The following is a 12,038-nucleotide window of genomic DNA, read 5'->3' as shown; positions in this document are numbered from 1 at the left end:
AATACTACTTTAAAAATCAGATTGGAGCAAGTGGAAGCTAGTGACTTTATGAGAAATCAGGATATTATAAAACAGAACCAGAGGAATGAAAAAATGGAAGACAATGTGAAATATCTCCTTGGAAAAACCACTGACCTGGAAAATAGATCCAGGAGAGATAATTTAAAAATTATTGGACTACCTGAAAGCCATGATCAAAAAAAGAGCCTAGATACCATCTTTCAGGAAATTATCAAGGAGAACTGCCCTGATATTCTAGAGCCACAGGGCAAAATAGAAATTGAAAGAATCCATCGATCGCCTCCTCAAATAGATCCCAAAAAGAAATCTCCTAGGAATATTGTTGCCAAATTCCAGAGCTCCCAGATCAAGGAGAAAATACTGCAAGCAGCCAGAAAGAAACAATTTGAGTATTGTGGAAACCCAATCAGAATAACCCAAGATCTGGCAGCTGCTACATTAAGAGATCGAAGGGCTTGGAATGCGATATTCCGGAGGTCAATGGAGCTAGGATTAAAACCTAGAATCACCTACCCAGCAAAACTGAGTATCATGTTCCAAGGCAAAATATGGAGTTTCAATAAAATAGAGGACTTTCAAGCTTTCTCAGTGAAAAGACCAGAACTGAATAGAAAATTTGACTTTCAAACACAAGAATCAAGAGAAGCATGAAAAGGTAATCAAGAAACGGAAATTGCAAGGGACTTACTAAAGTTGAACTGTTTTGTTTACATTCCTACATGGAAAGATGATGAGTATGATTCATGAGACCTCAGTATTAGGGTAGTTGAAGGGAATATGCATACATATATGTGTATATATGTATATATGTATATGTGTATATATGTTTATGTATATATATAAGTGAATGTGTATGTATGTATATATCTATGTGTATATGTATGTATGTGTATGTATGTGTATATGTATATGTGTGTTTATATATGTATGTATGTATATATATACATATATATGTATATGTATGTGTATATATATATATGTATGTAAAAGAGAGAGAGCAGACACAGGTGAGTTGAAGATGAAGGGAAGATATCTAAAAGAAATAAAATGAAATTAAGGGATGAGAGAGTAACATACTGAGAGAGGGAGATAGGGAGAGATAGAATGGGGTGGATTATCTCCCATAAAGGTGGCAAGAGGAAGCAGTTCTATGGGAGGAGGGGAGAGGGCAGGTGAGGGGGGAATGAGTGAACCTTGCTCTCATCAGATTTGGCCTGAGGGGGAATACCATACATACTCAGTTGGGTATCTTACCCCACAGGAAAGAAGAGGGAGGAAGATAAAAAAAAAAATTAAAAAAAAGGCGGGGGGGGGGGATGATGGAGGGGAGGGCAGATGGGGGTGGAGGTAATCAAAACAAACACTTTGGAAAGGGGACAGGGTCAAAGGAGAAAATTCAATAAAGCGGGATGGGTTGGGAAGGAGCAAAATGTAGTTAGCCTTTCACAACATGAGTATTGTGGAAGGGTTATACATAATAATACATGTGTGGCCTAGGTTGAATTGCTCAACTTCTTAGGGAGGGTGGGTGGGAAGGGAAGAGGGAAGAGAATTTGGAACTCAAAGTTTTAAAATCAGATGTTCAAAAACAAAAAAATTTTTATATGCAACTAAAAAATAAGATACACAGGCAATGGGGTGTAGAAATTTATCTTGCCCTACAAGAAAGGAAGGGAAAAGGGGATGAGAGGGGAGGGGGGTGATAGAGGGGAGGGCTGACTGGGGAACAGGGCAACCAGAATATAAGCTATCTTGGAGTGGGGGGGGGGGTAGAAATGGGGAGAAAATTTGTAATTCAAAATGTTGTGAAAATCAATGCTGAAAACCAAATATGTTAAATAAATAAATTGCATTTAAATATTCAAAAAAAAATTAGATTAGAGCAAGTGGAAGCTAGTGACTTTATGAGAAATCAAGACATAGTAAAACAGAATCAAACGAATGAAAAAATGGAAGACAATGTGAAATATCTAATTGGAAAAACCACTGACCTAGAAAATAGATCCAGGAGAAATAATTTAAAAATGATTGGATTACCTGAAAGCCATGATTAAAAAAAAGAGCCTAGATATCATCTTTCAAGAAATTATCAAGGAGAACTGCCCTGATATTCTAGAGCCAGAGGGTAAAATCCACTACAAATATATATGTGTGTGTGTATATATATATACACACACACACACACACACACATACACACACACACACACACACACACACACACACACACACACATATATATATATATATATATATATATATATACAGAGAGAGAGAGAGAGAGAGAGGGCACAGGGTGAGTTGAATATGAAGGGATGATATCTTAAAAAAATCAATTTAAGGGATGAGAGAGGAATATACTGAGAAAGGGGGAGATAGAATGGCGTAAATTACCTCGCATAAAAGTGGCAAGAAAAAGCAGTTCTGTAGGAAGGTTAGAGGGAGCAGGTGGGGGGAATGAGTGAATCTTGTTCTCATCAGATTTGACCTGAAGAGTAAATAACATATACACTAAATTGGGTATCTTACCACACAGGAAAGAAGGAGAAGAGAGATAAAAAGGGGGCACAATAGAAGGGAGGGCAGATAGGGGGAGGAGGTAACCAAAAGCAAACACTTTTGAAAAGGGACAGGGTCAAGGGAGAAAATTGAACAAAGGGGGATGGGATAGGAAGAAGCAAAATATAGTTAGTCTTTCACAACATGAGTCTTGTGGAAGGGTTTTACTTAATATACATGTGGCCTATTTTGAATTGCTTGCCTTCTTAGGGAGGGTGGGTGGGGAGGGAAGAGGGGAGAGAATTTGGAACTCAAAGTTTTGAAAGCCAATGTTCAAAAAAAAAGTTTTTGCATGCAACTAGGAAATAAGATATACAGGCAATGGGCATAGAAATCTATCTTGCCCTACAAGAAAGTAAGGGAAAAGGGGATGGAGGGAGTGGGGTGACAGAAGGGAGGGGTGACTGGGGAACTTGGTAATCAGAATATATGCCATCTTGGAGTGGGGGAGGGTAGAAATGGGGAGAAAAAAATTGAAATTCAAACTCTTGGGAAAATCAATGATGAAAACTAAAAATATTAAATAAATAAAATAAATTAGAAACTAAATAAAGAAAGAAAGAAATTAGTGCATGGCTCACCTTTGTTTCCTCAAACAAATCAGTAGTCTGACTATACAGAGACCTAATACAGGAAGGAGTCTTACAACAGTAATGAACAATTTCCTGTCTATGCAAATATGATCAATATCTTTTTTGTGACTTTATTTGGTGCTTTTCAAGTCCAGCTCCTGCTATGTCTTTTCTGAAAGAAAATATGAAAGCTCTAAAAAGTATGAGGGTTCTGCATAGTCTGCAGACCTTGACTCTTTCATTCCTTATTCCTGATCTAAGTATTCTAACACATTTTCCCCCGTTTTAAGAGATTCTCTGTTTTTAATTGAAGTCAATGAGTAAATTATTATATGTTGATTTAGTTTAGAAGGATTTCTCAAGTTTCCTAGAATTTCTTTCTTCTCGAAAAACTAGTAAATGGCTGAAACCAGATTTGAACTTAGGGCATCTTGACTCTAAGGCCAGTGCCACCCAATCTGAGTGCTTTTTAAAGGATCCTGTGGCTACTTCCATTGCATGGGAATTCATACCCCAATGTTCCCAGATGGCATGTGTAAAGTCAGTGAGGAAAAAAAATTAGTTTTCCCTACTGTATAGGGTCCCAGCCAAAGCTTGGGTTGTTTTACTGCCCTTTTCATGAATGAATAAATTAGTGAATTAGAAAAATACTGATTAGGCAGTTGTGATGGACAAAACACTGTGCTAAGAGAGGGAGAACAAGCAGGCCTATGAAATGGTCCCTGCTTTCCAAGAGCTCACATTGCTATAGGGGGAAGATGTCCCATTTTGGAGTTTTCAGCTGCAAGTTGGATGGGAAGTCCTCATAGTCCTCAGAGTACAGCAGCAAAGTGGTTGTAATTCCTCTTCATTAATGTAATTACTTTGAGTGAAACCATTTGTGAACCATGCACATTTCCAAGGACTTTGGTAGCAAGAAGTTTCTTCAGTAGCTGCGTTAATTGTGGAGATAAGGGGGGAAAGATCCAACAATATTTACATAAACACTAGGAAATTACTCCCTTCTTTTTTTTTTTAATTTAAATTTATTTATTTGACATATTTAGTTTTCAGCATTGATTTTCACAATAGTTTGAATTACAAATTTTCTCCCCATTTCTGCCCTCCCCCCCCACTCCAAGATGGCTTATATTCTGGTTGCCCTGTTCCCCAGTCAGCCCTCCCCTCTATCACCCCCCTCCCCTCTCATCTCCTTTTCCCTTCCTTTCTTGTAGGGCAAGATAAATTTCTACACCCCATTGCCTGTGTATCTTATTTTTTAATTGCATGCAAAAACTTTTTTTTGTTTGTTTTTGAACATCTGCTTTTAAAACTTTGAGTTCCAAATTCTCTCCCCTCTTCCCTTCCCACCCACCCTCCCTAAGAAGTCGAGCAATTCAACCTAGGCCACATGTGTATCATTATGTATAACCCTTCCATAACACTCATGTTGTGAAAGACTAACTACATTTTGCTCCTTCCCAACCCATCCCGCTTTATTGAATTTTCTCCTTTGACCCTGTCCCCTTTCCAAAGTGTTTGTTTTTGATTACCTTCACCCCCATCTGCCCTCCCCTCCATCATCCCCCCCCTTTTATTTTTTTTTTCTTCCTCCCTCTTCTTTCCTGTGGGGTAAGATACACAACTGAGTATGTATGGTATTCCCTCCTCAGGCCAAATTTGATGAGCGCAAGGTTCACTCATTCCCCCCTCACCTGCCCTCTCCCCTCCTCCCATAGAACTGCTTCCTCTTGCCACCTTTATGGGAGATAATCCACCCCATTCTATCTCTCCCTATCTCCCTCTCTCAGTATGATGCTCTCTTATCCCTTAATTTCATTTTATTTCTTTTAGATATCTTCCCTTCATCTTCAACTCACCCTGTGTCACACATATATATACACATAGATGTATACATACATACACATTCACTTATATATATACATAAACATATATATATATATATGCATATTCCCTTCAGCTACCCTAATACCGAGGTCTCATGAATCATCCATGTCCTCTTTCCATGTAGGAATGTAAACAAAACAGTTCAACTTTAGTAAGTCCCTTGCAATTTCTGTTTCTTGATTACCTTTTCATGCTTCTCTTGATTCTTATGTTTGAAAGTCAAATTTTCTATTCAGTTCTGGTCTTTTCACTGAGAAAGCTTGAAAGTCCTCTATTTTATTGAAAATCCATATTTTGCCTTGGAGCATGATACTCAGTTTTGCTGGGTAGGTGATTCTAGGTTTTAATCCTAGCTCCATTGACCTCCAGAATATCGCATTCCAAGCCCTTCGATCTCTTAATGTAGAAGCTGCCAGATCCTGGGTTATTCTAGTTGGGTTTCCACAATACTCAAATTGTTTCTTTCTGGCTGCTTGCAGTATTTTCCCCTTGATCTGGGAGCTCTGGAATTTGGCGACAATATTCCTAGGAGATTTCTTTTTTGGATCTATTTGAGGAGGCGATCGATGGATCCTTTCAATTTCTATTTTGCCCCATGGCTCTAGAATATCAGGGCAGTTCTCGTTCATAATTTCTTGAAAGATGATATCTAGGCTCTTTTTTTGATCATGGCTTTCAGGTAGTCCAATTATTTTTATTTTTTTTTATTTTTTTTTAATGCAATTTATTTATTTAACATATTTGGTTTTCAACATTGATTTTCACAACAGTTTTAATTACAAATTTTCTCCCCATTTCTGCCCTCCCCCCCCACTCCAAGATGGCTTATATTCTGGTTGCCCTGTTCCCCAGTCAGCCCTCCCCTCTATCACCCCCCTCCCCTCTCATCCCCTTTTCCCTTCCTTTCTTGTAGGGCAAGATAAATTTCTACGCCCCATTGCCTGTGTATCTTATTTTTTAGTTGCATACAAAAACTTTTTTTGTTTTTGAACATCTGATTTTAAAACTTTGAGTTCCAAATTCCCTTCCCTCTTCCCTTCCCACCCTCCCTCCCTAAGAAGTTGAGCAATTCAACCTAGGCCACACATGTATTATTATGTATAACCCTTCCACAATACTCATGTTGTGAAAGGCTAACTACATTTTGCTCCTTCCCAACCCATCCCGCTTTATTGAATTTTCTCCCTTGACCCTGTCCCCTTTCCAAAGTGTTTGTTTTGATTACCTCCACCCCCATCTGCCCTCCACTCCATCATCCCCCCCCCCCCGCCTTTTATTTTTTTTTTATCTTCCTCCCTCTTCTTTCCTGTGGGGTAAGATACACAACTGAGTATGTATGGTATTCCCCCTCAGGCCAAATCTGATGAGAGCAAGGTTCACTCATTCCCCCCTCACCTGCCCTCTCCCCTCCTCCCATAGAACTGCTTCCTCTTGCCACCTTTATGGGAGATAATCCACCCCATTCTATCTCTCCCTATCTCCCTCTCTCAGTATGTTACTCTCTCATCCCTTAATTTCATTTTATTTCTTTTAGCTATCTTCCCTTCATCCTCAACTCACCCTGTGTCTGCTCTCTCTCTTTTACATATATATATATGCACATACATACACATACATACATATACACATAGATACATACATACATACACATTCACTTATATATATACATAAACATGTATATATGCATATATACATATATATATGCATATTCCCTTCAACTACCCTAATACTGAGGTCTCATGAATCATACTCATCATCTTTCCATGTAGGAATGTAAACAAAACAGTTCAACTTTAGTAAGTCCCTTGCAATTTCCGTTTCTTGATTACCTTTTCATGCTTCTCTTGATTCTTGTGTTTGAAAGTCAGATTTTCTATTCAGTTCTGGTCTTTTCACTGAGAAAGCTTGAAAGTCCTCTATTTTATTGAAACTCCATATTTTGCCTTGGAACATGATACTCAGTTTTGCTGGGTAGGTGATTCTAGGTTTTAATCCTAGCTCCATTGACCTCCGGAATATCCCATTCCAAGCCCTTCGATCTCTTAATGTAGAAGCAGCCAGATCTTGGGTTATTCTGATTGGGTTTCCACAATACTCAAATTGTTTCTGTCTGGCTGCTTGCAGTATTTTCTCCTTGATCTGGGAGCTCTGGAATTTGGCAACAATATCCCTAGAAGATTTCTTTTTTGGATCTATTTGAGGAGGCGATCGATGGATTCTTTCAATTTCTATTTTGCCCTGTGGCTCTAGAATATCAGGGCAGTTCTCCTTGATAATTTCCTGAAAGATGGTATCTAGGCTCTTTTTTTGATCATGGCTTTCAGGTAGTCCAATAATTTTTAAATTATCTCTCCTGGATCTATTTTCCAGGTCAGTGGTTTTTCCAAGGAGATATTTCACATTGTCTTCCATTTTTTCATTCCTCTGGTTCTGTTTTATAATATCCTGGTTTCTCATAAAGTCACTAGCTTCCACTTGCTCCAATCTCATTTTTAAAGTAGTATTTTCTTCAGTGGTCTTTTGGACCTCCTTTTCCATTTGGCTAATTCTGCCTTTCAAGGCATTCTTCTCCTCATTGGCTTTTTGGAGCTCTTTTGCCATTTGAGTTAGTCTGTTTTTTAAGGTGTTGTTTTCTTCAGTGTATTTTTCAGTATTTTTTTGGATCTCCTTTAGCAAGTCATTGACTTGTTTTTCATGGTTTTCTCGCATCCTTCTCATTTCTCTTCCCAATTTTTCCTCTACTTCTCTAACTTGCTTTTCCAAATCCTTTTTGAGTTCTTCTATGGCCTGGGGCCAGTTCATGTTTTTCTTGGAGGCTTTGGTTGTAGGCTCTATGACTTTGTTGTCTTCTTTAGGCTGTATGTTTTGGTCTTCTTTGTCACCAAAGAAAGAATCCAAAGTCTGAGACTGAATCTGGGCACGTTTTCGCTGCCTGGCCATATTCCCAACCAACTAACTTGACTCTTGAGTTTTTCAGTGGGGTATGACTGCTTGTAGATTACAGAGTTCTATGTTCTACGTTTTGGGGGGGAGGTGCCAGCTCTGTCAGAGCCGCACTCCTCCTTCCCCAAGGACCCCCAGTCCAGGCTGGGCTCAGATCTTCGGCAAGCTGTGCACCCCTGCTGTGATCCGCCACTTAATTCCTCCCACCAGGTGGGCCTGGAGCCGGAAGTAACAACAGCTGTAGCTGCCCCACCTCCGCTGCCCCCGGGGCTGGAAGCCGAACCGCGAACTCCTTCCACTCCCGCAGCTTTTCCCACTAACCTTCTCCGCAGTCTTTGGTGTTTGTGGGTCGAGGGGTCTGGTAACTGCCGCAGCTCACATATTTAGGGCGCTAGGGCCCCCTCCGCCCGGCTTCTGGTCTGGATCGTCCACGCCGCTCAGACTGGGCTCTGCTCCACTCCGTTCCCAGCTCCCAGCTCCCAGCTCCGTGTGGAATAGAGCTCACCCAGAGACCATCCGGGCTGTCCTGGGCTGGAGCCCTGCTTCCCTCTGCTGTTCTGTGGGTTCTGCCGTTCTAGAATTGGTTCAGAGCCATTTTTTATAGGTTTTTGGAGGGGCTCGGCAGGGAGCTCAGGCTGGTCCCTGCTTTCCAGCTGCCATCTTGGCTCCGCCCCCAAAACCTACTCCCTTCTTTTATACTGAATCCAATGCCTACAAATTCCTCCCTGATGATCAGACACTCATAGCAATCACTGCGAACCAGTGGGGAGGGGAAGAAGAATCATGAGTGATGGGTGGATGTTTCAGGCTACAATGGAGGGAAACCTTGTTGAGGTCACTGGATACATACACTTTCTGGCTGGTGCCAGGCTGGTCATGAGTGTTCCTGACACCTTTGAAGTTTTCAGGGCTCATGGGGACAGGGTAGGATCTAACACCACAGTGATACGCCCATCCCAGTGTCCCAAAAGGGAAATGCTGCATTCACAAAGGAGTCTAGGCTATTCAAGAGGCCAGATCACTGGGGCCTGTTCTTTGGGTAGAAGCCTCCCTCCCTGAGCTGTTTTACATGGCTCACTCCCAGACCCTGAAGCTACTGATGAGAGAAGCTACAAAAAGGCAGCTGGGGAGGAAGATGCTGGGCAGCTCAGAGCTCAGGCACATGGAGATGGGGTCCCAGGTTCAGTTGCTCTTTATCCTGTTGCTCTGGATCCCAGATGAGCCAGGAAGAGCAAAGACAGCCCTGCCTTTTGTCCCTCTGGGCAGAATTCAGAATGTGTGGGATTCTGAGGGTCAGAGACAAAAGGGAGCTTTTCACTGATGATCGTGGGTCTGGCAGGGTCCAGTACAGGAAGGTTTAATCCTCAAAACTGTCAGAGAGATTCCTCCTTCTTTAAATACAGACCTGCATTTTCCCACTATTTCACTTATGTTTGTGATTCCAGATGCCAGAGGGGACATTGAGCTCACCCAGTCTCCAGCCTCCATGTCTGTGTCTCCAGGAGAAACAGTTACCTTGTCCTGCAGGGCCAGTCAGGGCATTAGCAATAACCTACACTGGCACCAACAGAAAGCAGGCCAGGCTCCCAGGCTCATCATTAGATATGCTTCCACCCTGCAATCTGGAGCCCCATAGCGGTTCAGTGGCAGTGGCTCTGGGACAGATTTCTCTCTCACAATCAGCAATGTGGAAGCTAAGGATGCTGCAGTCTACTACTGTCACCAGGAATATAGATGGCCTCCCACAGTGCTACAGCTCTGAACAAAAACCTGCCCAGCAAGCTGCTAAGGGAGGCATCACTGGCTAGGGCCTTCTCCTTCTCCACGGCTGGGTCAGGGCAGCTTATGCAGGCTGCCTCAGGGGCAGGTTTCTAGTTCTCAGAGGAACAGGCTGTGACCATGACCATTTCTCAGCTGGATTCATTTCCCAGATAAGAATCATAGAGTGACACAATCTAAATGATTAGATGACATCCCAAAGGTGGGTTTCTCTAACGCTTACCTGACCAAAAGTTCCCTTTCTATAACTTCAACAAGTGTTCTTATACCCATTGTGTGAAGACCTCCAGAGCAGGGGGATTAGCTACCTAGGGAGCTGGGTGATACTGTGGGTATAGATATGTATATTATCAAGAAAACCTGAGTTCAAATCCAGAGTTAGACTCTTCCTAGCTGTGTTATGCTAGGCACGTCACTTCATGCCTGTTTGCCTTAGTTTTCTCATCTGGAAAATGGGAATCATAATAGCATGAACTCCTAGGGTTGTTGTGAGGGTCTAGTGAGATAATAACAGTAAAAGTGCCTAGCACTGTGCCTGGCACTTAATAAGCACTAGAGAAATGTTCACCATTATTACTATTACCACCTCCAGTAATGGATCATCAGTTACACTTTTACATGGTTCTCATTGCCAGGGAGTCTGTTCTTGGTTTACGTCTAAAGCCTGCCTCTCTGCACCTTCAATCCTTTGTTCCTCTTTCTGTGGTTTGGCACCAGGCAGAACAAGTCATATCCCTCTTCCTTGTAATTGTTTTTTGGGTGCTTGAAGGCAGTTCTTACATGTACCCATGGTGGTCCTCCCCCAAGCTAAGCATCCATTTTTCCTTTAGGCAACCTTCCTTCTCTTGGCCTCTGGTCCTTTCCCCACCCTGGCTGCCTTGTTCTGGCTGGACACAAGTCTATCTGAGTCCATTTTAAGTGGGGCAACCGGGAGAGAAAGCATTATTCCAAAGGTGCTATCACCAGGGCAAGGCTAGAAGACTCTGGGACCTATGATGAAGTGGGTTGCTCACCTCTCAACTGAGAAGGGATGGACGCAAAGTACAGAGACGTACATATCAGGCATGGGTACGCTGTGGATTCATTTTGTTTGACTATGTTAATTTATGGTTTCACTAAGGCAGAATATCATGAAAGCATGGCAGTCTGCCCAATATTCACTGGAGTCTGGTCCTTCCAGCTGTGCTGATGGCAACTCTGCCAGGAATGCCCATGCAATGATGCCCCTTTTGTTGTGTCCTTCCTAAGTGCACTTCCAGGGCTCCCTCCAAACCATTGGGGCCCTTCTTCCTTTTCCTGGACATCACCAGTACACAGTAGAGCATATGGATCATCCAACTGTTGTCCGGTTTTCTTGCCACCTGTCATAGTTTTGAGCTGAAATTTTGCATGATATACTTTAATCTACCCCTTCTTAATAATCCTTTGTTTCCATTTGTTCTTTCCTGCCAGATGCCTCTCTGATGACTTCTCTAAGCAAAACTAGGAAAACAGGACAGATAAGGATTCAGTGATGTAATTGAAAACAAAAACATCACAGCAAAATGGAAATTCTTCATCACTGGAATGACCAAGGTTATCCTAGAAGAAGAGATGAGAAACTGGAACTTTACCCTTTGTGTTATATTGTGTTGTTGTACTGGTTGGTTTTACTGAACTGTTCCCCATACTTTTTATTTTTTAGTATTTGTTATATTTCTTTGAGAATAGTAACAGGCAGGGATAAATTTATAAGCTGATGTAAAAAAGATAACAAAAAATTTAAGTTAAAATCAAGGAGTCATAATACAGCATTTCTGGATGTATCTATATGGACGGATTCTCTTGGTTGAAAAGAAAAACAAATTTAAACCCTTGTCCCCGTTCTCATTTCTTAGTTTTGGTTTTAGGAGGGGTCTTACTGAGCAGAAGAACAGGATGGGATACATTTGTAAATTAATATTAAAAGTTTAACATAAAAATAAAAAATTTAAAAAGCACAATAAGCAAAATAATCATATGATAGAATTTGTAAGTAGTTTTATACCCTTTTTTGAAAAAAACAAATCTCCATTCCTCCCCTCCCACACACACAGCCTGCCTAAATGGTAGAGGAGAACGAACCAATACATGGGGTTTTGAATAAAGTTCTTTGAGGATGAGGGCTCTTTAGCCTCATTTGGAACCTCCAGTGCCCAGCACATATCAGGTGCTTACTCCATGATAATTGATTTATGAATTGATTGATCATATACTACCCCCTAGTCCTGTCCTCATAGGAGTTCATCTCATGGGGTCA

The sequence above is a fragment of the Trichosurus vulpecula genome, chromosome 3 (genome assembly GCF_011100635.1).
Source record: "Trichosurus vulpecula isolate mTriVul1 chromosome 3, mTriVul1.pri, whole genome shotgun sequence".
In the NCBI taxonomy this organism is placed as follows: Eukaryota; Metazoa; Chordata; class Mammalia; order Diprotodontia; family Phalangeridae; genus Trichosurus; species Trichosurus vulpecula.
This window is presented reverse-complemented; position numbering follows the sequence as displayed.